This window comes from Melanerpes formicivorus, unplaced genomic scaffold, assembly GCF_026170545.1.
Source record: "Melanerpes formicivorus ecotype bairdi unplaced genomic scaffold, bMelFor1.0.p_v2 SCAF_89, whole genome shotgun sequence".
Classification (NCBI taxonomy): Eukaryota; Metazoa; Chordata; class Aves; order Piciformes; family Picidae; genus Melanerpes; species Melanerpes formicivorus.
Window position 1 is genome coordinate 1,944,592 of NW_027142441.1, and position 20,887 is coordinate 1,965,478.

The 20,887-nt window shown below is 52.3% G+C and overlaps 1 protein-coding gene across 1 annotated transcript in view; it reads right to left on the reverse strand.

Annotated features, from left to right (window-relative positions):
• Positions 1–6,707, reverse strand: part of GREB1L (GREB1 like retinoic acid receptor coactivator) — a 182,956-nt gene extending 176,249 nt beyond the window's left edge. Inside the window, exon 1 of the mRNA XM_068165491.1 lies at positions 6,574–6,707. The gene's annotated coding sequence lies outside the window, so the exon portion shown is untranslated. The remainder of the gene's footprint in view (positions 1–6,573) is intronic.
• Positions 6,708–20,887: the final 14,180 nt, after the last annotated feature.

Sequence of the window (20,887 nt, forward strand, 5' to 3'; positions counted from 1 at the left end):
TAGGAGACCACCACGCTCCTAAGTGTCACATGAAGATGGGTGAGTGGCAGGAGGCTGTTTCCCTTTGCCTGGTGCAGTGGAGGGCACTGTAACTGTGAAACTCCAGACCCAGTTCCCAGACTTCTCACAGGAATTGCCCAGTTGCACTAAAATTTGATTCTATGTAGTTCACAGCAATTTCAAGATTAATCTGCCTTTATGAAACAGCTGCTCCCAAAGTGGGCTGAGAGTGTTGAAGGGCAGAAGAATAAAGCCACCCAAGGCTCTAAATGAACACAGAAATATATCTTTGGGGAGGGTGGGGGGGCTTCCTGACAAGCTACAAAGAGCTTGTCAGTGAGGCAGAAACAAAAGCAATAAGAGTGGATGGCATGATGTCCTGAATGGCATGATGTCCTGAATGGCAAGGCTGAGGCGCAGTCATACCCTGTGAAACACCAGACTACAGCCAGCACCTCATCACCATGGAGACAGTAAGCAGAGAGCTAAGAGCAGAAGTCCTGTGCCAGCAGCAGCACGGCTCAGGGGAGAGAGCAGAGCTCTCGGACCTCTGCAAATCCCAGACTGACAGGCAGCAAGACAAGGTTTTGCCACACATGCTCTCCACCCTGAGACATGAGTACACAACAGGAATGCTGACAGAACTCTGCTGTGAATGTCTCTATCTCCCCAGGGACTTCAGTGTCAAGAGGCAGCTGCCCAGACTCCTCACAGGATCAGAAGCAGCGGAACTCAGCTATTAGGAACTGCTTTTCCTCACCACTACAACATCTCTCCAAAGTAGATGTGGTAAAGGAAGCCCCAAAGAGCTTGGACCTCACCCAGCCAAGGAGGTTGTGCTACACTGCAGTTTTTAAAGTGGTCATTTCCTCTTTATAGGAAAAAAAATTGTGGAGGATCAGGCACACAGCAAAGTCCAAATACTCTACTGATTGCTCTCAACAGATAGCACAAGAAGGAAGGGGCCTTACAGCTCTGAGTATCCAGAGTTTCACTGAACATTGGCATTAAAATCACATCTGAACCTTCACTATCTTTCAAAAGACAGCTGGAGTTAACTATCAAACTCCCAGCAAAAGTCTCCTGAGGTTTTGTTATGTCTAGAGCCACAAGAGCCTACAAGAGAGTGAGTTTTGGAGGTAGCATTCTGAAAGAAAGGGGGGAGCCTGATACCTCTGAAGTATGCAGAACATTAAAGGGAAAGAGTTTCCTGTGCACAGTGACTCTTCTTTATGAAGCCAAATTTAAATGCTGCATGGCTCTGCAGAAGCAAAACCCAGCAGCCTAAACTGTTTTCCAAAGAAGGCTACTGGTCTCTCTGGAGCTTTGGTGGTACACCAGCATCCAACAAAGAAGCTGGGGATGGAAACGCAGCAGGACCCCATGCAAGGAGCAGAGGTAGGAGCAAAACATCCAATTGCATTTGCCACCCTAAATGCATCAGTTTAAACCATCCAGCCATCTAACTAACCTTAACAGCTTTGCACTGTGTGCTGCAGGCAAGCCCTGCTCCTTTAGGGGAGAGGCACAGATGACTTTTCACTTAAAGGAAAAGCCAAAGAACGCTGTTAAGAGAGTGCGCCTCGGCCCTTTCAGTAACAAACTTCTTCAGAGCCTCCAAGTGCTCTACTCTGATCATGCCAAGGATCTTGAAAAGAGGCAACTACAGACTGCTGGAGACAGAACATGAGGATCTGGTACAGTATTTTATGAAGCTAGTCACTGTAAGCTTGGTCATGGAACCACTACAACAGATGTCTGGTAATCTCTTAAGTAACAGTATCTTAAGTCTGCCTACACTGTTTTGCTGTTTGCAGCTCCATTAGTCTGACAAACTACCTCAGAATGACCTTGATTAAAGCTTGCATTCATGGAAGGCTCCTGTCAGATCTTGCCACACTGACTCGGGCTGCTCCCTGCCATCTCCTGCTGATTTTGTGGCAGCTCTTCCCCTCTCCTCTATCTGATGCACGTTTTTTGTCACTGCAGTACAACTGCAATTACAAAAAGCCAAACCAAGGACTCAAGGCAAACTCTTGGCCACCTGGGCACACAGCCTGGCTCATCTTCAGCCAGCTGGCAACCAGCACCCCCAAGGCTTTCTCTGCAGGGGCAGCTTTCCAGCCACTCTTGCCCAAGCCTGGAGCATTCATGGGGTTGTGGTGACCTCAGTGCAGGACCTGGCACCTGGCCTTGTTGAGCCTCAGAGTTGGGCTCAGCCCATCCATCCAGCCTGTCATTTCTATAAGAACTCCATACCTCTGATGCAGGAGCAGGGAAGTCATTGTGCCCTGTACTCTGCATTGGTTAGGCCACACCTTGAGTCCTGTGTCCAGTTCTGGGCCCCTCAGTTTAAGAAGGACATCGAAATACTTGAAGGTGTCCAGAGAAGGGCAACAAGGCTGGGGAGGGGTCTGGAGCACAGCCCTGTGAGGAGAGGCTGAGGGAGCTGGGGTTGCTTAGCCTGGAGAAGAGGAGGCTCAGGGGAGACCTCATTGCCCTGTCTCAAGCTGTGCCAGGGGAGGTTTAGACTCGAGGTGAGGAGAAAGTTCTTCACCGAGCGAGTCGTTAGCCATTGGGATGTGCTGCCCAGGGAGGTGGTGGAGTCCCCATCCCTGGAGGTGTTCAAGAGGAGATTGGACATGGCAGTTGGTGCCATGGTCTAGTCATGGGGTCTGTGTTGATAGGTTGGACTCAATGATCCTCGAGGTCTCTTCCAACCTTGGTTATACTGTGATAGATACTGTGCTTCCAAGCCAGCAACAGCAGCATGCAGAACTTGGCTGCTCCCCTTGGGAATAAACAGTGTTCCAAATTTCTGTCAGCCACCAGTTCTGCCAGCACATATTCTGTGTTTCTTTTGGGTTACAAACCCATTAATTATTCTATTAAACTGTTGAGAGCCAAATACTAGTGAGCAGTTTAGCACTATAAGCACTGTCACAGCATGACTCTCTGGTTTTGAGTCATCTTCACTACCTACCTTCAAGTTGAGTAACAGGGGCTGTACTTTTCATACTCAGTGTTACAAGTGAGCCCTGTAATGGCACACTGAAAATTCATTTACTACTTGTCTCTTTAGTATTATTGAATCATCAAAACATTTTGGCTTGAAAAGACCTTTAAGATGAAGTCCAACTTTTATCTAACTCTAAGCTCAGAATAGGGCATTTTCAGAGTTCTTAGGTGTAAGTTGTGTTTGGGGTATACAAGAGATCAAACCAGTCCATGAAGGTATTCCCACACAGAATACAAAGTTACCAGGTTTGGAACTTGCTAAAAAATTAAACCACAATCCCGTTAGGCAGAAGTGTGTTGAACAAATATTCTCACAAGCAACACTTCTCATGACACTTTCAGGAATGTCATGACAAGACAGACAGCATTTGAGGCAAGCCAGTGACTCCCAGAGAAAATAACAACACGTTGATGGTAAACATTTAGTGTGGGTTTCTGACTGCCACTGCAATCTGTTTCAGAATATTAGATATCTTAATCCCTACACCTAATGAATTCCAGTTCCTGGGACTAATTCTCTACAAGTCATCACTGTCAAAATGTCAAGGCTTATTACTCCTTCATCTGTTGGTCTCCTCAACAGCCTTCCCTCTCACAAGCCCGCTTTAGAGGCAAAGGATAACGTGCCTTCTGCATCGTGTGCAAGAAACAACTGTGCAAGAAGAGAGGAAGCACAAACAACTCCAAGGGGAACGAAGCGATGCCTTCATATGATGTGCAAGCTGCAGGTTTTGTTAATTACATCCTACCTACCTAAACGCCCCCCTGCCGTTTCAATTAGACATGGTATTCTTCCTCACTTCCCCTCCCGAGCTCTGGGCGCTGTTGCTAAGCGCTGCTTAACAGTTGCCACATTCACCCCAAGTTGGCCGCACTTCAGCGGTCACTCAACATTAAATAAAAAACATATGGTATGGAACCATACCAAGCATAGAGGCACTTTGAAAACACTCTGCACTGCTTAATATGATACCACGAAAGGTTACACCACTGAAAGTAAAATCCTCAGAGCTCCATGCCCACTTGAAATTTCCCAGAAGCACTGAGAGTTACACAGAAATGCATTCACTCCTCTTTTAAAGCTATCAATCAGATTTCCTTGAGTCTATTTTTGACATAATACCGAGTCTGGGCTTGCCCTGCATGAACAGCTCAGCAGTCACACATAGCATGACAGCCTTCCCAGATTCCCCTTAGAAAAACAGTTGCATTCCCTCCATCCCATAGCAACCAATTGGAGTCTCCTGCACCGCCAAGGCTTTTTCTTCCCTGTACCTGCAAAATACTTTGGACATGACTTGTTGAACTGCCAAATATCAATGTCAATAGTGATGAGTTTAAGAACTTGACCAAACGCGCTTTGTTGAGTTGCACACAAACTTCACACAGTCGCAGCAGCCTTCCTTTCATCTGTGAAGTCCTCAGGAGATCTGAAGAAACTTCACCTATCTTAATTTCCCAATCCAGGCTCGGGTTGCCTGGTAGTGCTTATTTCCTTCAGCATTATTACATCCTGGGCTTAAAAACTGCCCTCCCAAACCCCATCACCATTTCTCACTGTCAGGTTATCTGCAGCCAAACCCAGCCAATACAGATTCCTGGTGCACACACACTGGGGCTCATCACTGAACTTTGTTTGGCACAAACACTAATAAACAAAACCATGCACTGAGTTTGTAACCTCTATTAACAGACATAATTAAACCTGCAGGGTTCAGAGCCTTTAACCAGGTAGGCACAGACCGAGCATGGTCATTGACTTTCTGGAGTTGTTTTGTTGTTTGGTTTTGGTGCTGTTGGGTTTTTTTCCTGGAAATACTTGAGAGAGAGAGAGAAAAAGAAGACACATGCCCCAAATCCCCCTGGTTAGAACGAAGAATAAACAAACATTTCTCTGAGGATCCTCACACAATCCTTATTCCCTTACTCGAAGTTAACCTCCCAACTCCGTAAGCAGTTTTTGCCTTGCAAGAAAATTCTCCTGGCTAAGGTTTGATATTTTCAAGGACGTTTTTCTTTCATCCCACCAGTGCATATGCAATAACCTTTGCAATCAGCAGAAGAGCCAGCCTTGTTTTTCTTTAGAAGGTGCCTCTCCTAACAACCCCCAAACTTCAGCGTGCATTACCGTGGTTAAAGTGCAGAAAGCTTGAGCTGTCCTCTGGCAGTCGCTTATGTGTCTGCCGCTGCAACCGGCACCGACTCCCCTCCGCCTCTGAACTACAGTTTTACGTTTAAGTAACTTCAGTTATTCCTAGTCAGACAATAAACGACGGCGCTTTCTTCTTCACTACCCTTTTCTTTCAAGCTTTCTAAAAGCTTTTTGCACCAAGGTAACAATGAAGTATGAAATGTTATTTCAGTAATACTTCAAGTTCCATTCCGCGGACAAGTTGCAAGAGTAGCCAATGAATAAAAGGAATTGTGTTTAAAAGGTCGTCTCCTCGGGGTATTTAAAGCAAACGCACTGGCAAGCAGCAGACGTAGGAAACCTTTTTTTTCACCAAGTAACTTTAAAAGTCTCCTGCATTCCAAACACATCTGACCGCTGATAATTCTGACACTACAGAACACAGATCAATCTTCGGAGGCTTGGGGCTTAAACGAGCAGCAATCCTTGGCACACCCTCCTCCGGGCTGGCCCAAATCCTGAGGTTTAAACTAAGTTTTCGTCTCCGAGGTTTCAGGACGGGCAGCGGCGGGGAGCGCCGAGCGCGGCGGTGCCCAGCGGCCGCCGGGGAGCCCTGGCCGGCCCGTCCGCTGCCCGGGGAGCCGGCGCTGGCTCCAGCGCAGCCGGGTTTTTCCCTCTCTTTTACTTCAACTCAGCAAACAAGCCCGGCGGGAAAGGGCAGCCCCCAAGGGCCGCCTGTGACAGAGCCCCCCGGGCAGTCTGCCCGCAGCCCCCACCAACGCCACCGCTCCTGCCCCTTGTGCTGCCGCCTCTCCAGGCCACACCGCCGCCCCTGCGCGACAGGGAGAGCACCCCGAGGAAGGGGACCAGGCCCCCCCCCCCCTCCTCTGCACACCCCAACACCGAGACCCCAACCCCCGCTTCCCCGGGCCGCCGCCGCGCCCCGCCGCCGGGCGCCGAGGCCGGGGCAGCCGAGCCCCCTGCCGGCGGCAGCCTGCATAGCAGCGCGGGGGGGAGCTGCCGCCCGCCCGCTCTCCCCAGAGCCACCTGCACCCCCCGCGCCCAGCCCGCCTCTGCCCCCCGCTCCCCGCACCTCCCGCCCGCAGCGGCTGCCCTGCGCCCGCAGCCGCCTGGCCAGGGCTCTCCTGCCCCCGCCTTGCCCCATCGGCGCGGTGTCATTTCCCCCTCTCTAGTCTAAAGTGACGGTAACAAAGGGCTGGAGCTCACCCGGGTGGGGGCACCGGCCGCTGGCAGCCCACAGTCCCCGTCCCGCCGCTCCCGGTGCTGCGCTCCACGGGGTGCCTGACACCGAGCGCGACCCAGCGAGCGGCCGCCGCTGCCGCCCTGCGGCCCCCGCCGCTACCTTTGTGCCCTCCGCAGAAACCGGCGAGAAAGCGAAGCGAAGCCCCCGGCCGTTCCCTTACCTTGCTGAGCAAAGAGAGGAAAAGGCGAAGCGCTCTCCTTCCACCCCTCCCTCACTTTTGTTTGCTGTGAATGTCCTCCCTCCCCGCACACCGAGCAGCTGCGCTCGGCAGTCCTGCCTGCCGCCCTCGGTGCCACCGTCTCCCTTCGGGTCTCAGCCTCTCTCTCTCCGGCGGGAGGAGGGGAGGGGAGGCGAGGGGAGGAGAATGGGGCGGACCCGCAGGTGTTGCCCCTCCTGCTCTGACAGCGGCAGGGAGAGGGCTGGGGGGCGGTGGGCGACGGGAGCGGGAGGGGAGCAGGAGGGGAGCGGGGGGGCGCGCTCAGGTGAGGGGCGTCCGGTGGGCGGCAGGGCTGAGGAATGGCCTCGGAGCCCGAGCCAGGCCCCCGCAGCGGCTCAGGAGCGGGCGCTGGGGTGGGCGCCCCAGGGCAGGCGGCAGCGGCTCTGTGGGGACGGAGCGAGCTGGGGTGCTCCCAGGCCGGGAGGGAAGGGACGGGGCCCTGCGCCGAGCGAAGCCGAGAACGGAGCTGAGAAGCTTCAAATCCCTGTCAGAAACCCAGCGTGGCTCGGCGGCCCACGGGGACAGAAGACGGCACTGGGAGCACCACCCTGCCAGAGGCGGCCCTGCAGCGCGGGCCGGGCAGAGGCCACAGTCAGAGCGGTCACTGCTTTGTTTCAGCCTTAGCTGGCAATGGACCTGAAGGACCTGAATGTGCTGGGAGGGTGCTGGAGGTGGACTGGAGAAGGGTGCAGGAGATGGGCTGGAGAAGGGTGCAGGAGATGGGCTGGAGAAGGGTGCAGGAGGTGGGCTGGAGAAGGGTGCAGGAGGTGGGCTGGAGAAGGGTGCAGGAGGTGGGCTGGAGAAGGGTGCAGGAGGTGGGCTGGAGAAGGGTGCGGGAGATGGGCTGGAGAAGGGTGCGGGAGGTGGACTGGAGAAGGGTGCGGGAGGTGGGCTGGAGAAGGGTGCGGGAGGTGGGCTGGAGAAGGGTGCGGGAGGTGGGCTGGAGAAGGGTGCGGGAGGTGGGCTGGAGAAGGGTGCGGGAGGTGGGCTGGAGAAGGGTGCGGGAGGTGGGCTGGAGAAGGGTGCGGGAGGTGGGCTGGAGAAGGGTGCGGGAGGTGGGCTGGAGAAGGGTGCGGGAGATGGGCTGGAGAAGGGTGCGGGAGGTGGGCTGGAGAAGGGTGCGGGAGGTGGGCTGGAGAAGGGTGCAGGAGATGGGCTGGAGAGGGGTGCAGGAGATGGGCTGGAGAAGGGTGCAGGAGATGGGCTGGAGATGGGCTGGAGAAGGGTGCAGGAGAAGGGTGCAGGAGATGGGCTGGAGAAGGGTGCAGGAGATGGGCTGGAGAAGGGTGCGGGAGGTGGGCTGGAGAAGGGTGCGGGAGGTGGGCTGGAGAAGGGTGCGGGAGAAGGGTGCAGGAGGTGGGCTGGAGAAGGGTGCAGGAGAAGGGTGCAGGAGATGGGCTGGAGAAGGGTGCGGGAGGTGGGCTGGAGAAGGGTGCGGGAGATGGGCTGGAGAGGGGTGCAGGAGATGGGCTGGAGAGGGGTGCAGGAGATGGGCTGGAGAAGGGTGCAGGAGATGGGCTGGAGATGGGCTGGAGAAGGGTGCAGGAGAAGGGTGCAGGAGATGGGCTGGAGAAGGGTGCAGGAGATGGGCTGGAGAAGGGTGCGGGAGGTGGGCTGGAGAAGGGTGCGGGAGGTGGGCTGGAGAAGGGTGCGGGAGATGGGCTGGAGAAGGGTGCGGGAGGTGGGCTGGAGAAGGGTGCGGGAGGTGGGCTGGAGAAGGGTGCGGGAGGTGGGCTGGAGAAGGGTGCGGGAGGTGGGCTGGAGAAGGGTGCGGGAGGTGGGCTGGAGAAGGGTGCGGGAGGTGGGCTGGAGAAGGGTGCGGGAGGTGGGCTGGAGAAGGGTGCGGGAGGTGGGCTGGAGAAGGGTGCGGGAGGTGGGCTGGAGAAGGGTGCGGGAGGTGGGCTGGAGAAGGGTGCGGGAGGTGGGCTGGAGAAGGGTGCGGGAGATGGGCTGGAGAAGGGTGCGGGAGATGGGCTGGAGAAGGGTGCGGGAGGTGGGCTGGAGAAGGGTGCGGGAGGTGGGCTGGAGAAGGGTGCGGGAGGTGGGCTGGAGAAGGGTGCAGGAGATGGGCTGGAGATGGGCTGGAGAAGGGTGCAGGAGAAGGGTGCAGGAGATGGGCTGGAGAAGGGTGCAGGAGATGGGCTGGAGATGGGCTGGAGAAGGATGCTATGAGCACCCTCTCGTGTCAGAGGTTAAACTGCACTGGGCCCAAGGCAAGGTGTGGAGATGAGGTGATCTGAGTGCATTGGAAAGGAAACAGAAGGATCTGGAATGCCTAAAGCTGTACATGGAGCTCAAGTTCATGTGGGGATTCTTGGTGCCTGTTGAGGTTGGATGCAGCAGGATCATGGGAAGAAGGCTTCAAACACAGGAGGGCATTCTGAGGGTAAATGTTCATTGAACTGGGGAAAAATGATTTGGCATTTTCTTCCTCTTGCCTTTGATTGATGAAACTGCCATATGAACCATCTCTCTCCTTTCTCATTTTGCTTTCAAAGGGACGTGTTTCTTGGGAGCCTTCCCCAAAACTTTTTCCTTCTCTTGGGACCATAGGGCTCAGTGTTGTGCAGTGTCCTCCCCCTCTGCCTCAAGGGCTGAGAAGAGCACGACAGCAACAGAACACACACTGGTGCTGCTTGTGTTCTTTCACAGGGACCTGCTGCTGTGTGACCCTGAGAAAAGGAAGCTGGTCAGTGCTTCCCTCACAGCCTTTTCTCTCTGGGTGAAAGTAGGGATGGCACAGCAGTGGTGTGGCACTGCAATGCTGCTGCTCAGCTTGGAAGAGAGAACAGAGGGCTGCTGACAACAGAGATGGCCTTGAGCATTCAACAGAATATAATCACTACCTTTGCATCCATGTCAATTTATGTTTCTGGATCCAGGCTTTTCTTCAGACCAACTTCTTTGCTGGGATACACCAAAAGAAGTTGGTTTCTTACCAATTTCTTTGGCACTTCTTTATAGTACTTCAGTGCTTCTTAGCTCTTGGCTGTGGCTGTGAGGCCCAGAGCTTTCATATCTAGAGAATCATAGGATCATTGCAGTTGGAAAAGCCCTTTAAGACCATCCAGTCCAACCATTCTCTGACTCCACCGAGGCTGGTGCTAAACCATGGCTCTCAGCACCACATCTCTGCCCCTTTGAAACACCTCCAGGGATGGGGATTCAACTACCTCCATGGACAGCCTTTGCCAGGCTTTGAGAACCCTTTCCATCAAGGATTTTCTTCTGATATCCAAACTAAACCACCCCTGGTGCAACTAGAGGCCACTTCCTCTCATTCTGTCACTTGCTCCTAGGGAGCAGAGCCCAACCCCCACCTCCCTGCAGCCTCCTCTCAGGGAGCTGCAGAGAGCAATGAGGTCTCCCTCAGCCTCCTCTTCTCCACACTCAACACCCCCAGCTCCCTCAGCTGCTCCTCCCCAGCCCTCTTCTCCAGACCCTTCCCCAGCTTGGTTGCCCTTCTCTGGACCTGCTCCAGCCTCTCAAGATATTTACATTATATATTCACCTCTTACAGTCTCATATCAGAGTTGTTCTCAAAACCAAGGTGCTTCCCAAACAGAACTTTTCAATGAGATTGTTAATTGGCCATTTTGACTGTGAGTTATGTGATTGTTACATGAAGAGCAAAGTCAGTTGGCTCTGACAGGACTATTCACATGTTCGAATTGCCTGCAGCTGAGCCTCAGCTGTGGATGACTTGAAGACACTCTTCCTCTGCTGGCCTGTCTTGGCACCTGGGTGTTCATAAAGTTGCTAATGCCATGACCCTCACCAACAGGCAGCAAAAAATTTAGCCAAAGCAGACTTTCAGAGACTTTGCCAAGTCAGGTGAGGCCTTGGGCCTTACAGCTTTGCCACTTGGCTTATGCTAAAACGTCCACTTCCCTTTGCTGGTAATTTGGGAGTAGATAGCTGTGCAGGGGTTTGGGCTGCCATGCCGCAGTGCCCACTCACATGCTGTGTGTCAACCCTGCTGTTGGTACTCTGCAAAACAATGGAACGAAGCAGTGGCAGTCCCTAGAGATCAGGTTGCCATGCAACCCTGGACAGATTCAGAGATGACTTGATTATTGCTGTGAAAAGTTCCTGAGCCATTTGAAAGCCTACCAAGGTGCCTGTAGATTACCTGCTATAGCACAGGCTCATTCTAACCTAGGGTAATTAATTATAGCTAAATTGATCCCAATAGTTGCAGTCTAGCTTTCCCTTGACATTTCAGACTGTTTAACCTTAATTAGAGGCATCTCCTGAAGGAGTGGGAATCCTTCTGGTAGCTTTACTGCAGCAGCTATTAATTCTATCTGGACTTACTTTTGTTTTGCTCGCTTGGAAAGGCAAAACCATTCGTTGTAGGCTTTCTACTAACTTTTGACTATCAATATTTACAGCTCGTAGGGTGGTTTCATCTGTACCACCTGTGGGCCCTACAGCACATCAGATGGCAGGACACAACCTTTAGCAAGAACGTTTGGGGACATTAAAGTCTTCCAGAGCTCACAGCCACGATATTGGCAACACAAACCTGCAGCCGCTCAGGCGTCTGAAACAGAAGCTGCAGAATGCCAAAGCAGCTGCTGGAGTGAAGTAAAGGAGAGACCACACAGTTGGGGACCATGCAGGCATCAAGAACAAAAGAATGCTTGAGGGAACAAAAAAGTGTGGCTTCAAGCAGTGGGAAACTGGAATCAGTCACTGGGAATTATTGACAGCAGATCTGCAGGCACACAGCAATTAGAGGCTCTCTGGGGAAGCAAGGTCAGTACTGAGGTAAAGAGGTGTCGTGAAAAAAGCACCTGGTTTAGCAAGCAGAGTTTTCTGATCCTTGGCTAAGCAAGACAGAAGAACCTTGTCATTCTTGGGTTGGGTTTTGGCCATTTTCATATTCACAAAGCAAGAAGCCATCACCTGTATCAGCTTCTGCTACAAGGGACTGTGTAAGGGCCTGGTGTGACACTGCAGCTTGTGCAAAGACTGAGGGGCCCCCAGTGGAACTACAGAGCCTGAGAGGTATCCTTCAGTCCCCTGCCTTCAGGTATCTCTTAATTTTCTTCCTATTTCCTGATTCTGAGAACAACAGCAACAAGATCCTCTCAGACAGAGTACTCAGAACACTGTGGATAGCAGGAAATGTCACTTTGCCCCTTCCTACCCACGAAAGCAAACTTGCCAACAGACTTCACCTTTTTTTTCCCCCTGCTAGAGATCATCAGTTATCTTAGATCATTCTCTGAACTGAAGCTTCTGTTTGTGTTTGTCTTCCCTCCCTGCATTTTCAGATTCATGGATAACTGGATGTATCTGACCGTAGAAATGAAGTTTCCAAACCCCTAAGCAAATGAATAGCCACAGAGGAACCCTGCTTTCATTTCTTGTTATTTGTGAACTCTCCATTTCATGCAGACTAAACCCAGCGATTCCTGGCCTCCAGACATCAACAGGAGTGTTTTCCTTGAGCCAGCCTAGCAAACCTCTCATATTAAACTTTGCCTGAACGAAGTGTCTGAGTTCCACAGACCTCATCTTGCTGTTCTTAAAAGCTGACTGCAAACTTTGCTTTGACTTCCTTTGTTGGGGCTACAGGGAAGCCCCCCATGCTGATAGGGAATTCTGCTGTCAGCCTCCTAAGGGATTTCACCTTTCTGTCTGAGTCACCAGTGGTCTTCTAAGAGTCATGATACTTTTGGTGTGACATGAATTATTCTTTCCTTAGCTGTAACACTGAAGTTGCATTGGGTCTGTTTAACACTGAGGTCTATCACAGCATCACAGAATGGGTTGGAAGGGACCTCTGGAGATCATCCAGTCCAACCCCCCTGCCAAGGCAGGGTCACCTAAAGGTCACCCAGGAACACACCCAGGCAGGTTTTGAAAGTCTCCAGAGCTGGAGACTCCACCACCTCTCTGGGCAGCCTGCTCCAGGGCTCCAGCACCCTTAAAGAAGTTCTTCCTCATGTTCAAGTTTGTGCCCATTACCTCTTGTCCTGTCACTGGACACCCCTGAACAAAGCCTGGTCCCATCCTCCTGACAGCTACCCTTTGAGTATGGATCAGCACTGGTGAGATGCTCCTCAGTCTGCTCCTTTCCAGAACAAAAGCCCCAGCTCTCTCAGTCTCTCTTCATAAGGGAGATATTCCAGTCCCCTCAGCATCCATGGCATAAGAACTACCCAAATACAAGAGATGTTTATTCTCCACGGCTGAAGCAGGTGGAGGGGATGAAACAGGAAGCCGTGCTGGAGGCGGTGAGCTCAGGTACATAAAAAGAAATGTCTCTAAGGCTGCCCCTTGGAGGGCAGAGCTAGGAATTGACTTCAGAGCTCCTGATGCTCAGACACTGCTGTGATCCTGATACCATCACAGCTAAGCTTTCTCATCTCTATTATTTTGTTGAACACTCCTTAAAATACACATTTTGGCCTCAGTGTCTTTAGCACTGATATTTAGCTAAAAATAAAGACAGAAGGAAAGAATTGCTCCTGCACAGCGAGGGGAAAGAGGCAGAGCATTTCTTACAGCTACCAGAACCATGGCTGCTTTGTCTTTCCATTGCCCCATGGAGCAGCAAACCCTGCAAGCTCAGCAGCAGCACACAGTCAGTGGCACAGGCTCACTTGCTGGTCCATGCTTTGGATTGGGTTTTGCAGAATGCCCACCCTGACTGCACAGAAAGAAACAGAGGGTTGTGCAAAAGGCCTGGAGTTAGCCACTGAAATCTGTCACCCTGACTGCACAGCCTACAGCCAGAGTCCCTGCTGGCTTGGAACCTTCTGGCACGGCAGTGTCAGCTCCTGCTTACAGGCTGGCACCTGTACCCCATCATGCCAGGCACAGTAGGATGCTGTTTCTTTTGCACAGAGCCATGCCCTTAGCAGCAGGCTGGGTGCCAGCCAAAGGCAGCATTCACTGCCCTGCCTAGAGCAGTGGTGTGCTGCAGCAGGCAGAACTTTTGGCACTTGTGGTAACTGCACTGCATGAGAGAGTCTGTAGCAATGTGTCACAGAGTCACAGAGTGCCAGGTTGGGAGGGACCCCAGGGGTCATCTGCTCCAACCTTTCTAGCTGATGATGGAGTTGAGCCTTCCAACTGTCCCATGGAGGGGACTCCACTTGGGAGATGATTCCAGTCTCTGACTGCTCTCAGGGGCAAACATTTTCTCCTGCAGTCCCATGGGAATGTCCCCAGCAGTCCCTTGTCCCCATCCCCCCTTGTCCTTTCCATGGGGCTCTTTGTACAAAGGGAGTCTCCATCCTTCTGCTAGCCATCCTTTATGTACTGGTTCATGGTAATAAGGTCTGCTCGGAGTCTTCTCCAGGCTGAACACCCCCAGCTCTCTCAGCCTCTCCTCACACAGCAGGGCTGCCAGGCCTCTGGCCATGCTCATGGCCCTTCTCTGGACACTTGTGAACTTGAGTTTTGTCCCAGATAAGGCAGTGCAGAAGGACTGCCTCTCTTTAGTGCTCTCAGGACTGCTGTGAAAAGCAAGTTCTGTGTTAAGCAAACGTCTGTGAGGCAGCACCTGGCACAGCTGAGGCTTTATGAGGGTTTGCCTTGGACACGTTTTGATTTCAGAATTCCTTTTGAGACTTCTCCACCCTTTCAGTGCAGGACCTTCTGGGAGCTAACCTGTGCACCACTGTAGACTGTGGCTGATGAACCACCTGTGTGAACTGAGGTTTTGAGAGTTGAGCTTGGGATATGTTTGTATATATCCCCAAACTGCTGTGCATTCTGCACCACGGGATTAGCACAACCCATTCCGACCTCTTGCAGGGCAAAGAGAGGTTCTGATTGTTCACTCTGCAAAAAATCTTATCAATACTCTATCATGTTTGGAAGGAAGATTAAAAGCCTGGTAGCTGATTGTTTTAAAGGATTCCAGAGGAGTTTCCTGACCATAGTTGGATTTGTTGCCTTTAGCTAGACCATGAAGGATTCCCCTGGGCCTTTGGAGGCGTGGGTAGGGCACTATCAGATCTGTAGATCTGAGGACTCTTGTTCTCCCCCCTGGATCTCTAGATACAGTCTTTTGGTCATCAGGAGGTACTACACACAGAGAATTTTGCCATGGCTAATTGTGTGCAGTCTACAGGAAGCATCCCCTCTGTGTGCATGGTTTTGAAGCACACAACTGTAGAGAACAACAGCTTCAGCAAGCAGAGAAGCAGGCACAGTGCTGGCTGCTCTGTAGAGCAGCTCTCTGGCTCTTTCATCATCCCCTAGGCTGCCTCCTCAGAAACACCACTGAAACATAGACCTATTACCCCTAAATGATGTCTCCATTGCCAAATACATCATCTAATCAAACTGTTTTATAGCCCAGAGTGAAACCATCCCTTGAAGCAAGCCATACTTAGACAGGAGGTAGTCTTGCCTAACTTTAACCTGTCTAAAACTGAAAAGAACTTGGCAGCTTCAGCAGGAAGTTTCATCCCATCCTTGCATAACCACCTGCAAGAGGTCACCCCTCTCCTGCCATTCTCCTCACTGACTTTTGAAGGAGCTTAGACACCTAGATTAGGCTGGACACCATCAGGAACATAGAGACCTAGATTAGGCTGCACCCCTGGACACCACCAACACTGGGTGAATGCAGTCCCTCTTCTTGGGGCCACCCTACCACTCACCACAGGGATCTATACAGATCCCCCCTGCTGCTGCCCATTGACATGCACCCCACTACCACTCACAGGCACGTTTAAGTCCCCTGGCTCCTCAGTCATGTATGGAACAGGGCAAGGGGCAGTTTCACATCAGCAGCTCAGAGCAGAGCTCAAGAAAGCTGTGGGGTTTTCACAGCACTGGCAGGGGTTAACCAGAGAAGCTCAAGGGTGAAAGGTTTTTAGATTCTACATTTGCAGTGCTTCCTGTAGCTGTCACCAGCAGGAGCAGTGAATCTCATCAAGGCCAGGATGTCAGTGCTGGCTGCTGGGGCTGGGATGTGCTCTGAAGCCCGCTGGGGAATGCCAGGAGGCTCACTTGCTGCTCTGCTCTTGCTGCTTTCTTCTGAAAGAGTTATTTGCTCCTCATAGGAGATGCTGCCGATGAGCTCACAAGAGAGGCAACAACAGAGAAAACAGCCCTGAAGCCAGATGGGAGTCAAGCCAAAGACACTGGGCATTTGAAAGGTGAGAAGCAGAGGGCTCACAAGTGCAGTCCCCACAGCCATGGTGTGATGGCTGCAGTGCAAGGCGTTTTGAGTCCTTCTAAAAGTGCTCAACATGCTTCACTGCCTGGAACCTGCAGAGGCTTGCCCGCAAAGCCAACCAGAGCCTGGGCTGCAGCAGGAGAAGTGTGGCCAGCAGGGCAAGGGAGGTGATCCTCCCCCTCTGCTCAGCCCTGGGGAGACCCCACCTGGAGTCCTGCCTCCAGTTCTGGAGCCCCTATGACAAGAGGGATCGGGAGGGGCTGGAAGGTGTCCAGAGCAGGGCCAGGAGGATGAGCAGAGGGCTGGAGCACCTCTCCTGTGAGGACAGACTGAAGGAGTTGGGGCTGTTCAGGCTGGAGAAGAGAAGGCTCCCAGGTGACCTCATTGTGGCCTTCCAGGATCTGAAGGGGGCTACAGGAAGGCTGGGGAGGGACTGCTCAGGATCTCAGGCAGTGATAGGACTAGGGGGGATGGAATGAAGCTGGAGATGGGGAGATTGAGGCTGGAGGGGAGGAGGAAATTCTTCCCCATGAGAGTGGTGAAGCCCTGGAATGGGTTGTCCAGGGAGGTGGTTGAGGCCCTGTCCCTGGAGGTGTTTAAGCCCAGGCTGGATGAGGCTCTGGGCAGCCTGATCTAGTGTGGGGTGTCCCTGCCCATGGCAGGGGGGTTGGAACTGGCTGATCCTTGTGGTCCCTTCCAACCCTGAATGATACTATGATACCTAGGGTATCACACTCCTGTCTTGGTTTGTGACCTCCCCTTTGTTTTGCCAGCCACAGATGTGTTTGACCTTTGGGTTTTTTCACAAATGGGAAATGTTTTTGAGGGGAGGTGGGGAAGGCTCCCCAGACTTGTCACTGCTCCCTTTACACAGACAAAACTCCTTCTTAATGCAGCTTAGGGGAAATTCCCCAGGCTTGTGTAGCTGCTACAGCAGTCCCTCCCCTCCCAGTTTCCTACCAGATCCACACACAGTGCTAGACCAGACCACCCCTCCCTGCCCATGGCTGGGGGCAGGCTCTGGATGATCTTTAAGGTCTCTTCCAAGCCAAACCATTCCATGATTCTAATGAGCAGCTTAGCTGCTAAGTGAAGCTAGTCCAGCACTCCCTGTACCTGAACAGGCTCAAGTGCTGTCAGCAGCAGACTTAGTCTTGTGGAGGCAAACCTCTGAGCCTACTCAGCTCCCCACTCCCATGTTTATAAATTCCCCACCTTCTCCAGAAGAATGCATGGGGGGATGTGAATGCAGGATGGTTGGGCTTATTTCTCTTGAAGCACAGCAGGAAAAGTAGGAGTGTGCTGTGGGGTGAGAGCTGCCAGCTGCCTTTTCACACTGGAGGTTTCCCACAGAGCTTCAGAAACATGTCTTAAGAGCTGCCACACCTCTCCTGGGCACTCTCTAGGGTGGTGGTGTTCAGCTGTCTTAACCTGCACTCCCCAGGTGTGCAGGCAGTGTTTTAGCTGCTCCTCTCCCAGCTGTTCCTCTTCTTTCTCAAAGAAAGGAAAAAGAAAACACCCCAGCAAGTTAAATCCTGCTCTGTCCTTATGCCTGTAATCCTTGCAAAAATCAAGTTGCTCATGAGTTAGAGTGCATTAATTACAGCTACTTGTGTGTAACTACCCCTCTGCTTTCCTGGGAGGCTGAGAGAAGGAATGTCTCATAAAGCTCCTGGGTTCCATACTGAGTTGTGCCAGGGAGCTCTCCTGTTTTGCCAGGCTCATCTCCTGTTTTGCCAGGCTCAGTCCCTTTTGCAGCCTTTCACTGCATCACTGTCTCCCAAGCCCCTGGTGCTACCACATGCACAGTCAGCTGAGTTTGCTAACCACTTGCACAGCCTTTCCATGGGTGTTCTGGTGGCACCCATAGGAGGGAATCCCTGGAGGGGCCCTGCATGCACTTTGAAAGCAGTCTGGGCTGGTGGTGGTCAGCAGGGCAGGCTGCTGCAGTAAGCCCTGCACTGCTTCCCCCCAGAACTCACAACTGTCCCAGCCTGGATCCTCACCACTGCAGGAGGAGGTTTCAGGGCATGGCTTTTTTACAGACCTTTTCTTCTATTTTTGTACAGGTTTTGCAGCCTCTCCTGCCAGGCAGAATTCTCTTTGCTGTCAGGAGGGGAGGAAGCTTGCCTCTTTGCACCGCTGGTTTGAGGCTGAGGGAGCTGGGATTGCTTAGCCTGGAGAAGAGGAGGCTCAGGGGTGACCTCATTGCCCTCTACTACTACCTGAAAGGTGGTTGTAGCCAGGAAGGGGTTGGTCTCTTCTCCCAGGCAGCCAGCACCAGAACAAGAGGACATAGTCTCAAGCTGTGCCAGGGGAGGTTTAGACTCGAGGTGAGGAGAAAGTTCTTCCCTGAGAGAGTTGTTCATCATTGGGATGTGCTGCCCAGGGAGGTGGTGGAGTTCCCATCCCTGGAGGTGTTCAAGAGGGGATTGGATGTGGCACTTGGTGCCATGGTTTAGTCATGAGGTCTGTGGTGCCAGGTTGGACTCGATGATCCTTGAGGTCTCTTCCAACCTTGGTGATACTGTGAGACTGTGATTAGAAACATGTCCAAACCCAGCTGCTGTCAGGAGAGGAAGAGCAGGTCCAAACCCAGCCAAGGAGAGGAAGAAAATCCTAAGGGCTACCAAACCTGAACTCATTGATGCTGTGGGATATTTTAGCATAGAAACAGTTCCTCTCTATTCACTCCCATCATTCTGTACTTCTTGCACACAATGGTCCACGTCCCAGCAGCTCCAGAGCAAGCCTGGCTCCAGGTTATGCAAAACAAATCCCTCTGGGTTTTCTGGTTTGTTTGGAAGAGTTTGTGTTCATCCAAAGCAATAAATGTCTCTTGCTGTGTTCACTTAGGACACTTAGCAACCTCTGAACTTGACATCAAATATGAGACCACACAGAATGGATTTCTGCTTCTAGAGCAGCAGTGTTTTCAGCCCAGAAATCCTGCAGCTATGCTATCTCTGCCCTCCTGTGCTTCCTCTTTTGTGTTTTACTTCATTTTCCCTTAGCCCTTGAGGAAGGATTTTCCTCACAGGTCAATTCCATCTGGTGTAACATTTTGCAGTTGAAAGGCAGAAGATTCCTCTTGGGTTTGGGCAGCCCAAAATTAAACCCAGGACTATTGTTGCCTGGCTCAGCAGCAGCCTCTTCAACAGACCACCTGAGAGTAACACTTCTCCTGCAGCACCAAAGGTGCTGTGTGCTGCCTTACAGATGGCTCCAGCTGTGGCAGGAACTTTTAGTGTTGCCAGACATCACTTTTGGTTCTTGAGCCCTGGCTGTGCCTGCTGTGATCAGCAGCATCAGGAGCTTGAACATTATGCAAAAGTAAACTTGAAGATCACAGGACTCTGAAATGTTCATTGCAAGTGAAGTTGAGAGTAGGAGGAAAAGCATATCACTTGTGAGTGGAAACTTGAGCCCAGTGCTGTCAGCAAGTCAGAGCTGAGAGCAGAGATATTAGGAAGGGGTGTTAAATCCTGCAAGAGATGTTGCTAGAAAGGGAACCAGAAATTGCTAAAACTGGCATGAGAGGATGGACCTGAAATGGAGAGAGGTACACACAATGACTGCTACAGTGCTGCTCACAACTGAGTCTCCTTTGACTTCATCAAATGCTTTGGTGCACTGCCTGGTCATTTAACTGGGACAGCAGTGCTGGTACTCAAATCTTAGCCACTTTCACTGGAAAAAAGTTGCTGAGCAACCAGCTAGACCAAGGGCACGCTGGAGAATGTCAATGTCATCTCCCTGCAAAGAAGTTTGCTCTTCATCACGTTGCCATTAGAATAAACTTTATTAGAATAAACCAGACCAGGTTGGAAGAGACCTTCAAGATCATCATGTCCAACCCATCAACCAATCCAACCCACCCAAACAGCTAACCCATGGCACCAAGCACCCCATCAAGTCTCCTCCTGAACACCCTCAATGACGGCGACTCCACCACCTCCCTGGGCAGCACATCCCAATGGGCAATCACTCTCTCTGTATAGAACTTCTTCCTAACATCCAACCTGAACCTCCCCTGGCGCAGCCTGAGACTGTGTCCTCTTGTTCTGGTGCTGGCTGCCTGGGAGAAGAGATCAACCTCTGCCTGTCTACAACCTCCCTTCAGGTAGTTGTAGAGAGTGATAAGGTCACCCCTGAGTCTCCTCTCCTCCAGGCTGAGCAACCCCAGCTCCCTCAGCCTCTCCTCACAGGGCTGTGCTCCAGACCCCTCACCAACTTTGTTGCTCTTCTCTGGACTCGTTCCAGCAAGTCAACCTCCTTCCTAAACTGAGGAGCCCAGAACTGGACACAGGACTCAAGGTGTGGCCTAACCAGTGCAGTGTCCAGGGGCAGAATGACCTCCCTGCTCCTGCTGGCCACACTCTTCCTGATGCAGGCCAGGATGCCATTGGCCCTCCTGGCTGCCTGGGCACACTGCAGGCTCATGTTCATCCTACCATCAACCAGCACCCCCAGGTCCCTCTCTGCCTGGCTGCTCTCAGCCACTCTGCCCCCAGCCTGTAGCACTGCCTGGGGTTGTTGTGGCCAATGTGCAGCACCTGGCACTTGGATGTGTTCAATCTCCTGCCCTTGGCCTCTGCCCATCTGTCCAGCCTGTCCAGGTCCCTCTGCAGAGCCTCTCTACCCTCCAGCAAGCATGCTGCCTTCTCCTGTAAACAGCTGTTGGCACTGGTGGGGAGCAAGGAGGGAAATTCCACTGCCACACTGGGAAAAAGCTTTTCAAACATGAGTTGCCCAGAGGCACTGAGGAATCTCCATCCCTGCACATATTCACAGCTTGACTGGAAAAGACCCCGAGCAGCATGTGCTAACTGGGCCCCATTCTGAGCAGGGGTCCCTCTTGCCTCTCCTCAATAAGCAATTGCATAGGACTCATACCAAAGAATGGCCACTCTGGGGGGTGTTTCAATTCCCAGCAGTGCAGGTGGTGCTGCTGTAGCCAACATGACCATGGTGACACAGTGCAGAGGGATTCAGATGCAGGCAGCAACATACACAGGAACCCCCACATAGAGACATCAGCATTGGCTGCTCACAGGGGGAGCAGTCCAACAGCTAAACCATGTCAAACCAAGCCAATCCGAAGCA